We start from the raw sequence: 15,193 nt of genomic DNA, 5'->3' as shown, positions 1-15,193 counted from the left end.
ACCAGAGGGTTGTCAAACAGTAGGTCTAGTATTCTAGTTACTATGATATAATACTAATTAGTGGAAAGATCTTTACTATCATATCAGAACTCTAGAACAGTCCCAGAAAGAACACCTGTGGTAATCTTTATTTTGATCCATTTTTGAGCAGATTCTTATTTGCATTATAATAGCCAAACATATATGTGGAACAATTTTCTGTCTTTTCTAACTAAAGTTCTATTGTGAAGCCTCATTGTGAGATGGAGCTAATCTTGAGTTTCTGAAGGATATGCCAAGAGATAATAAACCCATGTGATGGATTCTGTATTTGTGTACTGAAGACTAGCTTGATTGGGTTGGGAGAGAATCGTTGCCAGAAAGTTGGCCGTCAGATGATGAATTTTCTGACCATACTATACAATTCTGACTATACAATGAAATCAAAGCTCTTTTGAAACATTTAGCTATATAGGGTCCAGTCTCATCACAAACAGCAGTTTATCAATCTGTCATGGCCTATGCTTGATTCTTCCTTCATTTATCTATTCCCTTTCTTTCCTTTTTATCTTTCTCTTGGTTTCTCTGTATTTCACTCCAGCATCAGGTCTTTTACATTTATATGAGTATTTTTTCTTTCCTCATCAATTCTCATTTCCTCTCAGTCTGGATACTCTCCCTCTCCCCTCTTTCTCTTTCCATCCCCTTATTCTACACTTCTATTTTTTTCAAAAAGTCTTTTCTCCTCTGAATCTATTAATGATGAATTTGATTTTTTATCCAACATGATTGCCCTTTAATTTCTGCCTTTCCTTCCCTCTCACAAAGACAATAAGAGATTTCTCATAAGAATAACAGCTCACATTTTTATATCTCCTTAAGATTATAGCACTCTCTCTTCACAATAGGCCTGTTTTGAAGAAGGTAATATAACTGTTATTATTTTTATCTTTAGATGAGAAACAGACCCAGAGAAATTACATTGCCCCAAATTATACTGCCTTTTTTCCAATGCATCATACTCTGCTTTCTGTTAGGGAAACTCAATGCCACAATGTCTTATTCATTTTATATATATATATATATATATATATATATATATATATATATATATATATATATATATATATATATATACATATATATATATATATGTATATATATATATATATATGTAACTGGCAGATGGCTGTAGAAATGAGTACTTTATTAGCTAAGCAGAACTTTTCTTCCCATCTCTCTGCCTCTTCATTCCATCTTTATATGGCCAACAAACTTTTCTTTATGTAGAAGGCTGGTCCTAAGTTTCCCTATCTGCAGAATGAGAAGCTTGGACTAGATGACTACTAAGTCCCTTCCAGCTCTAAAGCTTTGATATTACTATTATTGCTGCTACTGCTACACTATTATTATTATACTACTGCTACTATTAGTGTGCCATATTCATCAATGTAGAAGCATTGAGACTACTATTAGTCGTAGTACCACCACTCGGCACTAGTACTATTACTATTAGTGTCCCATGTTCATCAGTCTAGAGGCACTGAGACCTACTATTCCCACCATCACCACCACCACTACTATCCCACTACAACTACTCCCACTCCTTCTTCTACTCTACCACCCCTCTCCTGCTACCCTTAATACCACCGCCAGCACTACTCCTGTGACATGATTGCCACTTGGTGAGATGACTGTATCACAATTCTTAAGGTCAGAATGAACATTTATAAAGAACTAATCTGAACTTTCCTGGAAATAGCATTCACATCAACTCATTTATGAACTTGAGATTGATAGAAGTCCAAGAACTTTGCAAGTGTTAGCTTACTTATTCTCTTATCTCTTGTAAGAGGGTTTGTATGTATAAGAAGAGGAGTGGAGGGGGGAAAGAGTGGAGGAAAAATTACTGTTTCAATTTTGTATATGGGAAAACTAAGGCTTTGAAAACAAATACATGACTTTCTCCAAGCACAGCAAGAAGATGGAAAATTTGAATGTGGAATCTTGAGTGACTGCTATCACACTGTCTTTGTTTAGTTTTTGTGGTTTAGCATCTATAAAGTTTGATCTGAGTTCCCTTGCTGGAACATTCAATAATAAGTTACCAAAAATACAGCAGATAATAAATGGCATGCTGGGTCAAACCAACAATCCTTCAAATCTAGATCTTATCTGGAACAAAAGAGCATCTGGGAGAATTATCATTTCAACAACTAAGAAACTTCATGTGGAACTTTCATTTATTTTATTTTAACTGAATGGAACAGTGGAGGTGATGGTGATTTAAAAATGGTATTAAGGGATGGTATGGATGTTGGTGTAAGGTTAGGGTAGAGGCAGCATGAGATGAATTTCATCTCAAATCCCACCTTTTGCATGAGACCTTTCCCATTCCCCCAGCTGCTAAAGTCTTCCTTTGTAAGTTTCCTTTCCATCTATTCTGTATTCCATTATCTTTAGACCTATTTGTGTTCAGGTTTTTTCCCCCAGTAGAATATAAACTCAATGAAGACAGGAATTGTTTATGACTTTCTTTGTATCCCCAGCACTTTGCATAGTGCCTGTACATAGCAGGTGGCTTAATAAATGTTTACTGACTTCATCTTATTCCAATAATCATAATCTGTTTTTGTGGAAGTGCATGTAAAAGAATACCAATAAATCTGACTTACTATTTTATACTTTATATTTTTACATATTTATAATTTTATAGTTTGTAGTTGCAAGTCAATTTACATACATGATCTTATTCTATTAACTATTCCTGATAAGGAGGCAACATTAGCTCCATTTTACAACTGAGAGTCAGAGAGGTTAACTGTGTACTGCCTATGGTCATAAAAGATTAGCTCCACAATGGGGCCTCAGAGATAATTTATTCCAAGCTCTTATTTTAGAAACAAGAAATCTCACTCTAGAAAACACTAAATCCAATATTACTAGTAGATAACCCAGATGGGATTTGAACTCAGGTCTTCTGACTTGGAATCAATACTTTTTTGATTATATCATATTACTCATCTGGCTTACAAGGAGAAGAACAAGATCTTGAATTCACAAGTTCAGAGATCTCTTGCTGTTGTTCAGTTATTTTAGTTGTGTCTGACTGTAATCCCATTTGGGGTTTTCTTGGCAAAGATAACTAATCGTTTGCCATTTTCTTCTCCAGCTCATTTACAGATGAGGAAACTGAGACAAGCAGGATTAAATGCCTTGCTCAGGAACACAATTACTAAGTGTGTGTGGCCAGATTTGAATTCAGGAAGACAAATTTTCCTGAATCTAAGTCATACTATTCGCCGTGGGTATTCTGTTCCTATCACTAGACTATCTATAATCAAAACCAAAGTGAAAGCCCATGCAACCTACTACTTTCAACCCTTGATTGCAGGTATTTACATGTTTTGATTCTAAGCATGCCGTTAAATGGAATTAATAATATTCATACAACCTACCTCCAAGAATTGTAAGGGAAGGGCTTTGTAAACCATAAAGTAAGTGTTGTATGAAAGTCACATCAATCTCATCATCATTCTTCATGTGAGCTATTATTACTATTGCTAGATAGGGAATGGAGAGGGGAGAAGAACCAGTTCCATCTGCCAAGCCACTGTGAAGCTGGGAATTTCTTGGGAAACCTTCATTTCTGCTTTTAGCATTTGGAAGGAAGCAAGTAGACTCATTCTATATTCTACCCCTGGATGTAGTTTTTACACATTTTGCTGATTGCTATAACAAATACAAACTCCGGATGAAAGACATCACCTAAATACAAGCCATATCATGGTGTAAAACAGATTCCTTTCCTATGAAGACTCTCATAGAATGTTGTCTAGATATCACTGAGCAGCTGTTTGTATAGCTTAGTTAAATCTACCTTATCCACTACTCCAGTTAACAACATGGATACTCTTGTTCCCTCAGTGTACTATATAACTTAAAAAACAAACAAAATGGGAACACAGATGTACCCAACAGCTTGGAATGGAAGTCATCAACTAAGAACCGCTTCAAGCGGATCTCCCAGTGGACTCTACTGACACTGGGAGGAAAGCCTGCAGTGCTTAAATAGCTCACTTAGCTGCATACCAGCTCTTGAGAAAATAATCTAAGAACATTTTCTCTTTCTAATCTTAGCCAAAGTTGCTTCTTTGGACCTTTACCCAACCTGAACCTTTTATTTTACAAGGATAGTGGTACAAGTTGAACAGGTTGGTTAGAGGATGAGGCATCAATGATGAATGAATGATTAAATGAATAAATAAATGAAAGGTATTTATTAAGTACTTACTATATGCTAAGTACTGAAGATGCAAATACCATGTCATTCGAGGATCACTTAAAAAAAAGGAGAAATGTTTAGTCTAGAGAAGAGAAGACTAAAGGGGCACTTGGAAAGTATGTCAGATTTCTCTTTGTTTCTAAAGAGCAGAAACAGGAATAGTGTACAGAAACTAGAGAAAGACAGATTTGGACTGGATATAAACAATGCTTTCTTAACAAATAGTAGAATGAGCTACCTGGTAAAACAGTAAGTTCATTTCTTTAAGGGCCCTTAAAGTCTGGGTGACCAGTTGTCAGGTATATTATAGAAGGGATATTTCATTCAGGTTTTGGTTGAATTAAATGGTCTCTGGGTTACTTTCCCATTTGATAATTCTGTAAAAATATCTCATTCTTATTTCCAAGAAGTGTAAAAATCAAAATAATTTTTTTTTACTATTCATATAGCAAAATCTCATCTTGGGATGAGAGCTGGAGAAAGCAATTACTCTTTGGGCTTTTCTCTTCCCTCTTAGAGATTACATCCCACTTTTTCACTTGTCTCCAGTCTTAATGCCTACAAACATGGCCACAACTTTTCCATCCTTTAAAAAAGCCCCAAACTCTCAATTGATCCATCCCTCCCTGCAAACTATCTTTTATAGCTCTCCTCCTTTTTCTGGTTAAACTGAAGAAGACTTAACTCTCAATCACTTGGCTTCTGACCTCATCTTTCAATTGAAACTGTTCTCTCCAAAGTTACCAAAGATCTCTCAAATGCTAAATCTTAAGGGTCTTTTCTCAGCCTTCATCCTTCTTAATTGCTTTGTAGTCTTACACATCATCACTCATTCTTTTCTCCTTGAAACTATTCTCTTTAATTTTTTATGACACTTCTCTCTCTTGCTATCTATCTGACCACTCCTTCCCAGCTTCCTTTGCTAGATTTTTATCTAAGTTATACCCATAAATGATAGGTGTCTCCCAAACCTCTGTCCTAAGCCATCTTGTCCCTCAATGGTATTTCATTTAGTGATCTCATTAGTTTACATGGATTCAATTATTATCTCCAGGAACATAGTTCTCAGATTTATTTGTCCAGTTCTGATCTCTTATCTCACATCTTCAACTGTTCACTGAATAGTTGAGCTCTTTGCCTTTCCTCCTAAATTCTCCCTTCTCCCTAACTTGCCTGTTATTGTGAAAAGTACCACCATTCTATGCCACTCGCACAGCATACCAAACTGGCTGTCATTCTCAACTCCTCATTCTCTTTTATCCCAATCAATCCAATTGTCAATCCTGCATTTGTCAGGATTGACAGTATGTAACTATCAATAAAAAAATATTCAATCAATTATCAAATTCTGTAATTTCTACCTTTATAAAATTTCTCAGATATGTACTCTTTTCTCCTCTGATACTTCACCACCTCTCCTCTTTCCATCAGCCTGGCTGTGATTCTACAGAATATCATGCCTCCTTCCCAGGTGCCCCCTGGGGGTTCCCACCCCAACCCTTACTTTTTAGCTTCTTTTTTGTGTATTACCTTCCCCAATTGGAATGTAAGCTCCTTAAGGGCAGGGGATGTCTTTTTTTCTTATTTGTTTCTCCATCACTTAACATATAAAACTGATGCGAAACTGACCTTTAGGTTACTAGTCCCAACCCTTTATTTATTTTTGTTTCCTTCTCAGTATCCAGAGCACTGCCTTGAGCATAAACACTTAAAAAATATATGTTAATTTGCAGAGAATGACCTGCAAACAACTGTCAACTCCAGGAGAATACAGGTGTCATGACAGCAGAGATTATTTCATTTTGGATTTTTTTTGCCCTCATATTCTCAGTCTAGTATACTTTGTATATAGTCTAGAGTCTAGTATACAGTATACCTTGTATATAGTAGGTTTTGATCAATATTTTATTGATTTGAATTGGCTTAATCTTTAGATTTAGTACTAGAAACTCAGGAGATACCAGAGCTGGAAGGAACTTGAGAGATCATCTAATTCACCCCTCTGATTCCACAGATGAGGAAACTAAGGCCAAAGGGAAGAAATTATTTTACTACTACTGCTACCACTAGTACAACCACTACCAACATCACTGCTACCAGCTACAATTTACATAGTACTTTAAAGCTTGAAAAGAATTTTACAAATATCATTTGATAACAACAATTCTATTGCTATTATTATCTCCATATTACAGATGAGGAAACTGAGGCAAATATGAATTTAAGTTACTTCCTAGATGATTTAGTCAGTAAGGGTTTGAGGTCAAATTTGAACTCAGGGTCTTATCTACTGAGTCACCTAACAGTCTCAGTGAAAATTACCTGCCCAAGATCACAAAGAATAGCCAGCAATTATTGGCAGAGCCAGGACAAAAATGTTGGTACTCATAGAATCTGAAACTCAAAGTAAAAATATAAATGTTAAAAATTTTTAAGAAGACACATAATCCATTCAGAAGACAAGGGAAAGGTTCAGCTGAGGAACCCAACATTCCCCCCAGGGAATGGGAATTTATTGCAAAGCTGTCTCTTACTCAGGGACAATCATAACTCTAAACATAATCTCAGGTGTGAAGAAAACTTCATAATCTGATCACAGGTTCAGTGCTCAGGTTTTAGGATCTAAAATCCCAGTCTACTGGGTCCGCTAAGCTGATGAATGTTTTGAATAATTTGGGCTTAATTAACACAATTGGAATGTGGACCAAAAAAAGAAAGATTAGAGCAAACACTTTCAAAAAGGAAAAAAGCAGGAAAATATTATGGGGAGATGAGTAAAAGAGACTATTTCATTTCCCATGCTTTTCTGTGTATAAGGAGAGAAAAGAAAAAAAAGAGTTTGTATTTACTAGGATAGTCACTCACTTCAGGACCGTAACTGGTCCTTTTGCTGACCACACAAAAGCAAATTGGGGCAGCTAGAAAGGAAATAAAAGCTTCCTGAGTTTGAAGTAGCAGCACCGTTGTGAACAAGTTTGTCACACCTCCCATTCCTTTATGTGAACAGTACAGTAACAGGGTAATCCCAGAGAGAATTGGAGCCAAGAAAATTCCTAGGCTACTATCTTTCTCACCAGGAATGGGCACACATAAAACGCTGTTATATTCATTGTTGGCAAGGGACTTAGTCTGGCTAGGTTTTGCCAGAACCATAACTGGTAGTTTTGGCACCTAGGGCAAGCAGCACTAAGTAGTGCCAGTAGCTGGAGCTATTTACTCAAATCAGTTTTGTAATTCATGCTAGGAAAATAATAAAAGTAATTAAGGCAAGTTCAATTGGACAGAAGATGAAATTAATTCTTAGTTGGTTAGGAGATAAGATCTGCTAAAATATCTAGTTCAACCTATGGTAGGTGGGATCTTATACTCTTTTGATTCCATCAGAGAGGCTTCAATAAGGCTTTCCCCCATGAATTATAAAGGACTGTGGGTAGTACTAGGACTGTGGGTAGTACTAGGATTATTATTCATTTCCTATAAGGATGGAGAGACAGAGGTTGTTAGCCTTCAAAGGAAGGAGGGAAGTAAAAGTCCTAGGGAGGGGAACAGGGTAGAGGGTGTTGGAGATTTCTTTCCAGGAAGAATGGGGAAAAGGATAGGCATGGACAGTTTGTTGACCCACAACCATCAGGAACCCAAGTCTCCTCTTTAATGCTTCTTTTCTGATCTCAGTTATCTACTTTTCCTCTATTTTGCTGAAGGAGTATTTTACATATATAGTGAGTATCATATTGTGTGGTTTCTCAGTGGATTGGGGAGGAACTAGAGGGAGGAAAGCAGAGAGTCTGGAATTCAAAATAAAAATATGAATGTTAAAAAATTTTTTTTAAAGAATACATGTTAATGCTTTGTGTCCTTTATCCAGGGCAGAGTCCTAGTGGACCCTGGCTAATTAGTGCTCTGGATTTTATACTAGGTTTCATTAGGATATTTTACAAATGGTCTTATGATGCCATTTTTATGGCAGACAGTTCCATGTGGACCATCTTCTCATTCACATTTAAAGAAACTTCCTTGTCCTACTGTTTCTCCTGCCCCACCTCAGGCTTCCTTCTCCCTAAGACACTAAGCTAAAAAGAAAGAAACATTTGTTTGCAGAGAATAGAAGCAAAGAATGAATGTCAGAGCTGGAAAGAATCTTAGAGGTAATCTAGGATAATAGCATAAGTTTATATATGAGGAAACTGAGGTTCAGAGGGGAAAGATCTTTTCCAAGACCAAATGGATAAATTTAATGTCAGGGCAAATATTAGACCTTGTCTTCTGCCTCTCCAATGCTCCTTTGGTCATATTTAGCCAGCATAATCATCTATATCCTGCTGATTTTGGCCCTTAATGTCCTGTGAGTCTGTTCTCTCATTGCTATAACCTTACTAGTAGCTCTTGTTGCATTCTGCCTAAACTATTAAAACAGCCTCCCCAACAGTCTCTTTGCCTTTCAGGATCTCTCTATTCCCACCCATGATTTTACCATATTGCCAGACCAATCTTCCTGCTGCACAGATCTGAGCAAGTCCCTCTCCTGTTCCAAACTTCTCAGTGGATCCCTATTGCCTCCCAAATAAAGCCAGACCTCTTACACTGGCATTCAAGACCTGCTACAACCTGACATTTACCTTTCTTTCCAACCCTAACTCCTGCTACTCCTCTGCACATGCACCAACTCCTGACCAATCTCTGATACATATTTAGAACTTTCCCACTTTTCTGCCTTTGCTCACATTTTCTCCTACCCCACTACAATATCCTCTTTCCATATCTGCCTTTCAAAGACTGACAGGTCCTTCAAAGTTCATCTCAGATGAAGTTTTCTCCAATCCCTCTAGTCAGTAATATTTCTCTCCTATACCAATCTGTGTCCCTTGTATGCCCATTCTATTCTGTTCTACATTAATGATCCATTTATTTTAAATATTTATACAATGTGGCTTATGCCCCATCCCAACTAGATTCCAAGGTCTTCAAAGGGAGGGATTTGTTCTTCATCATTCCCAGTGTCCAACAAATCACTTTACACATAATGGAACTTAATAAATGACTGCTGAGTGAATGTTCCTGAATCCTTAGGGATATATTCTAATTTTTAAAAAAGCAAAAAAAGTATAAAAAAATCACAGTTTCTACTTTTTTTTCTTATTATACAATTGGTCAGTCAGTCAGCATTTACTGTATAACATGAGGCACTGTGCTAAATACTGGGAATATAAAAAAAGGCAAAAATAGCACGACATAAGAGGCTGTGTGGTATGGATAGAAAGCCAGGCTCAGCAATATCTGGGGTCAAATACCGCCTGTGACATACATTGGTTATCTTTGTGACCCAGGGTGACTTGTATTGACAAAGGGAGTTCTATTTTCTTAGAGTTCCCTAGATTACCTTTTCTCTGAGGCCCTTGGGAGTTAGGTTTATTTCCATGGCTGCTGAGGAGTCCAGACTCAGCCCCATTTGAGCTCCAAGATTTAAGTTGATGCGGACAAGTCAGAAATGGAATCAGGGGAGCCTTTTCACAACCGAAAATGCTCTCTGAACCTCCAAAAGAAACAGCCGCCCAAATCTAGCTGTCAAAACTGACAGGATGGCTCTGGCCAACTCTCTCAACAGTGGGATTTCAGAATCATTCTCACACCTGCCACCTCTTTTCCCCCATGCTGCTTGCTCTCCATCTGCCTCTGCAGTGAACTTCTTGCCTCCTTTGGTGCCCCAGCGTAATAAGAGGAAGGAGAGAGTTTGGCAGCCTTCAAAAGCTGCTGGAATGGACTGACAGAGAGGCTCCATGAGCTTCAATTTTGCTTTCCAGGAAGGAAGGCTGGGGCCAGCCTGCTTGTGTTTACATTGTGAAAGGGAAGAAGTCAAGAGACAGTGTCGAGGACTACCCATTCTCCTGGGGCCTGTTAGTTACCTCCTTCCAATTTACCTGATACAGAAACCTAGCCACTAGCATGAACCTATGATGGATGAGGGCAAAAGAGTACAAGAAATCAGCCTGCATCAGAGCCCCTTCTGTGGGAACATATGTGGATGTGGGAGGGGGTGGAGATGAGATGGTTAAAATGTATTTGGAGAAATAAGGAGGTTCACATAAGGTGTTCACAGAAGAGAAGGAGGTACTAGTGAAGAAGAAAAATGGTTCTCTCCTCCTGTATGGTCTCTTGCAGAGCTGGTACCAGCTTTGCTTGTCATGGAAAGTACAGAGGCAGAAATTCCATAGAACCAGCAGTCAAGGTCAGCCCTGACTCAGGTGAAATGAACTCCTAAATTCTCTCCTCTCACTTCCCCATTGTTGCAAAGGATATCTTCAACTTCTCTCTTATACTCACTCCACATACTCAGTCTGCTAAGTCTTGTAATTTCTTCCTTCACACCATCTCTCATAGATGTTCCCTTCTCTCTGCTCCCACAGTCACCATACTGGTACAGGCTCATATAACCTTATGCCTGTAGCCTGCTAGCTAGTCTGCTTCTTACTACTCAGCTGCCAAAATGATCTTTCAAAAATGTGGATTAGAGAGAAATGCAAATTAAAGCAACTCTTAGGTATCACCTCATACCTATCAGATTGGCTAATATGACAAAAATGGCAAATAAGAAATGTTGGATAAAATGGGAGAGATTTAGGACAATAATGCATTATGGGTGGAGTTGTGAACTGATACAACTGTTCTGGAGAACAATGTGGGACTATGCCTAAAAGGCTATTAAACAGCTTTGATCCAGCAATACAACTACAAGGTTTGTATTGCAAAGAGATGTTAAAAAAAAAAAAAAGGAAAAAAGGAAAATGAAAATGAGCTATATGTACAAAAATATTCATTTAAGTTTTTCCAAAGAATTGGAAATTGAGGGAATACCCACCAATTGGGGAATGGCTGAACAAATTGTGGTAAAATGATTGTAATGAGAAACTATTGTTCCATAATAAATGACATGCAAGATGCTCTTCAAAAAACCTGGAAAAACCTACATGAACAGATGCAAAGTGAAGTGAACAGAAGCAGGAGAACATTGGACACAGTAACAGGATTAGTGAAATGATCAACTATGACTGACTTGGCTCTTCTCAGCAATACAATGATCCAAGGCAATCCCAAATGACTCACATTGCAAAATGCTATCTGCCTCCAGAGAAGGAATTGACAATCTGGGTGCAGATCAGAACATTTTAAAAAATTGTTTTTCTTGGGGCTTGGATTTTTGCCTTCCTTCTGAGATTACTTTCATCTACTCTCTTTATATCTCATATATACATAAATGCAGAGGCCTTGTTTTTGCCTTTTGTTGTATCCCCAGATGCTTTTTTTGCCTGAGTGACTCACTTACTGATTTGTTCTCCTATTGTCCTTGGGCACTACACCAGCACCAGAGCCTGGGGAAACTGCTAAAAGTCAGGACACATTTCAATAATAAGACCCCAGAAAGTATTCTTTCAAGGCAAGGCCTCTCAAAGAGCCTCCTTTGGAACTATACAATGTGAGGTCTTTGAGGGTAGGAACTGTGTTTTACCTTTCTTTGTAACCAGAATTCTGCATATAGTAAACTATTTAATATTTAATTTAAAATACTATTTTATAAATATTGGTTGACTGACTGCATTTCATGGAGTCTGTTTTCTCCAAGGCTCTCTAAAGCAATAATTCACATATTTCCTAACACTTCTGAGGTGAAGGAACTAACAAACCAACACAGACTCTGTCTTTGCCCTAAAGGAGTTTACAACCTAATGGGGGAGCAGCATAAAACAACTAAGTACAAATCACATATATGCAGGATAAATTGGAGATAATTCCAGAAGACCCTAGCATTAAGGTGCTTAGATGGACAATTCTGCCAGTGAAGAATGTGAGCACAATTGGTCCTTCCTGCCATTCCACTAAGGTATGGCCAGCAAATGGGCAGAACCTAGAGCCTGGTGGGTGAACCAAGATGTGTCACATACAAGTTGGATCAGTCCTTGTGCACCCCCTTGAAAGTTGCCTAGAACTATGTGTATGTGAGTAGCAAATCCAGAGGGTTTAGTTCGAACACTTCCAGGGAGGCAAAGAGGTCCCGATGCTGCCCTGAGTCAGAAATAGTCAGAGGCTGTCTTACTCACCAATACAAATACATATAATTCTGTAATGTACTGACAATGAGATTTTCTGGGGAGTAGGGACCTTTCTAACAATATTAATATTTTCAGATTATTAGTGACAGTTCACATTTGTATAGAACTCTACTAAGTGCTTTTTTCACAACAATTCTATGAAACAAAGAGAATAAATATTACTACTCTCATTTTAAAAATGAGGAAACTGATATGATGGTATACTTAGAGAACCCCAGATATTCTACCAAAAAGCTATTAGAAATAATTCACTTTAGCAAAGTTGCAGGATACAAAATAATCCACATGAATCCTCAGCATTTTTATACACTACCAACAAAATCCAATAGCAAGAGATACAAAGAGAAATTCCATTTAAAATATCTGTCGATAGTATAAAATATTTGGGAGTCTATCTACTAAAGGGAAGTCAGGAATTATATGAGCAAAATTACAAAACACTTTCCACACAAATAAAGTCATATTTAAACAACTGGAAAAATATTAAGTGCTCTTGGATAGGCTGAGCAAATATAATTAAGATGACAATACTCCCTAAATTAATCTATTTATTTAGTGCTATACCAATCAGACGCCCAAGAAACTATTTTAATGACCTAGAAAAAATAACAACAAAATTCATCTGGAAGAACAAAAAGTCAAGAATTTCAAGGGAACTAATGAAAAAAAAATCAAATGAAGGCAGCCTTGCTGTACCAGATCTAAAATTATATTATAAAGCAGCAGTCATCAAAACCATTTGAGATTGGCTAATAAATAGACTAGATGATCAGTGGAATAGGTTAGGTTCACAGGACAAAATAGTCAATGATCATAGCAATCTAGTGTTTGACAAACCCAAAGACCCCAGCTTCTGGGATAAGAATTTACTGTTTGAAAAAACTGCTGGGAAAACTGGAAATTAGTATGGCAGAAATTAGGCATGGACCCACACTTAGCACCATACACCAAGATAAGATCAAAATGCGTCCATGATTTAGGCATAAAGAACGAGATCATAAATAAATTAGAGGAACATAGGTTAGTTTACCTTTCAGACTTGTGGAGGAGGAAGGAATTTGTGACCAAAGAAGAACTAGAGATCATTACTGATCACAAAATAGAAAATTTTGATTCTGTCAAATTAAAAAGCTTTTGTACAAACAAAACTAATGCAGACGAGATTAGAATGGAAGCAATAAACTGGGAAAACATTTTTACAGTCAAAGGCCTCATTTCCAAAATATATAGAGAATTGACTCTAATTTATAAGAAATCAAGCCATTCTCCAATTGATAAATGGTCAAAGGATATGAACAATTTTCAGATGAAGAAATTGAAACTATTTCTACTCATATGTAAGAGTGTTCTGATCAGAGAAATACAATTAAGATAACTCTGAGATACCACTACATACCTAAGATGGCTAAGATGACAGGAAAAGATGCTGACAAATGTTGGAAGGGATGTGGGAAAACTAGGACACTGATACATTGTTGATGGAGTTGTGAACAGATCCAGGCATTCTGGAGAGCAATTTGGACTATGCTCAAAAAGTTATCAAACTGTGCATACCCTTTGACCCAGCAATGTTTCTACTGGGCTTATATCCCAAAGAGATCTTAAAGAAGGGAAAGGGACCTGTATGTGCAAGAATGTTTGTGGCAGCCCTTTTTGTAGTGGCCAGAAATTGAGTGGATGGAGATCAATTGGAGAATGGTTGGGTAAATTGTGGTATATGAATGTTATGGAATATTATTGTTCTGTAAGAAATGATCAGTAGGATGATTTCAGAGAGACTTGGAAAGACTTACATGAACTGATGCTGAGTGAAAAGAGCAGAACCAGGAAATCATTATACACTTCAACAACAATACTGTATGAGGATATATTCTGATGGAAGTGGATATCTTCAACAATGAGAGGATCCAATTAAGTTCAAATTGATCAATGATGGACAGAATCAGCTACACCCAAAGAAGGAACACTGGGAAATGAATGTGGACTACTTGCATTTTTGTTTTTCTTCCCAGGTTATTTTTACTTTCTGAATCCAATTTTTCTTGTGTAACAAGAGAACTATATGGATCTGTACACATATATTGTATCTAGGATATACTTTAACATGTTTAATATGTGTAAGACTGCCTGCCATCTAGGGGAGCGGGTGGAGGGAGGGAAGGGAAAAGTCAGAACAGAAGTGAAAGCAAGGGACAATGTTGTAAAATTACCCATGCATATGTTATGTCAATAAAAAGCTATAATAAAAAATGAGGAAACTGAGACACAGAAAGGTTAAATGATTTGCCTAACATCATATAGCTAGTAAATAGCACAGCCTATCCTCAAACCCAAATCTTTTCATCATAATATTATGCATTCCTTTTCAGAAGACCAAAGATTTAGATCTGAAAGGATCCTTAGAAGCCATCAAGTCCATGATGTAATGGAGAGAATACTGATTTTCTGACTTCCAGTCCAGTACTCTATGTCAGGACCTTTTGATTATATTTTTGCCAAGACCCTATGATGGCTGAGTTCCTCTCTATATGGATAAAGTAAGTGTGGAAAAAATGAGAAAGGACATATTCAAGCATGTATATTAATGTTCATGTACCACAAAGAGTAGTGTCCATGTCCATGTCCTATACTGAGACATATAAGGACTGAGTTTAAATATTTTGGATAAGTGAATGTACTATGTAAACATGGAGGTCTACCATAGAGATCTACAAGTCTACAAGAGCATGAGTGAATGCACATATATGAGCTCCCACCCTTACCCATATTTTGTACAGAGCAGCCAAGATATATCAATATCATCATACGTCATCATAATCATCATAAT

The 15,193-nt window shown here is 37.2% G+C and overlaps 1 protein-coding gene across 1 annotated transcript in view; it reads right to left on the bottom strand.

Moving 5' to 3' along the window:
- Positions 1–15,193, bottom strand: part of XKR6 (XK related 6) — a 356,255-nt gene that overhangs the window by 20,356 nt on the left and 320,706 nt on the right. The gene's annotated exons all lie outside the window — the stretch shown is intronic.

This window comes from Sminthopsis crassicaudata, chromosome 2, assembly GCF_048593235.1.
Source record: "Sminthopsis crassicaudata isolate SCR6 chromosome 2, ASM4859323v1, whole genome shotgun sequence".
In the NCBI taxonomy this organism is placed as follows: domain Eukaryota; kingdom Metazoa; phylum Chordata; class Mammalia; order Dasyuromorphia; family Dasyuridae; genus Sminthopsis; species Sminthopsis crassicaudata.
The sequence above is the reverse complement of the archived record's forward strand: the minus strand, read 5'-3'. Positions and strand labels throughout refer to the sequence as shown.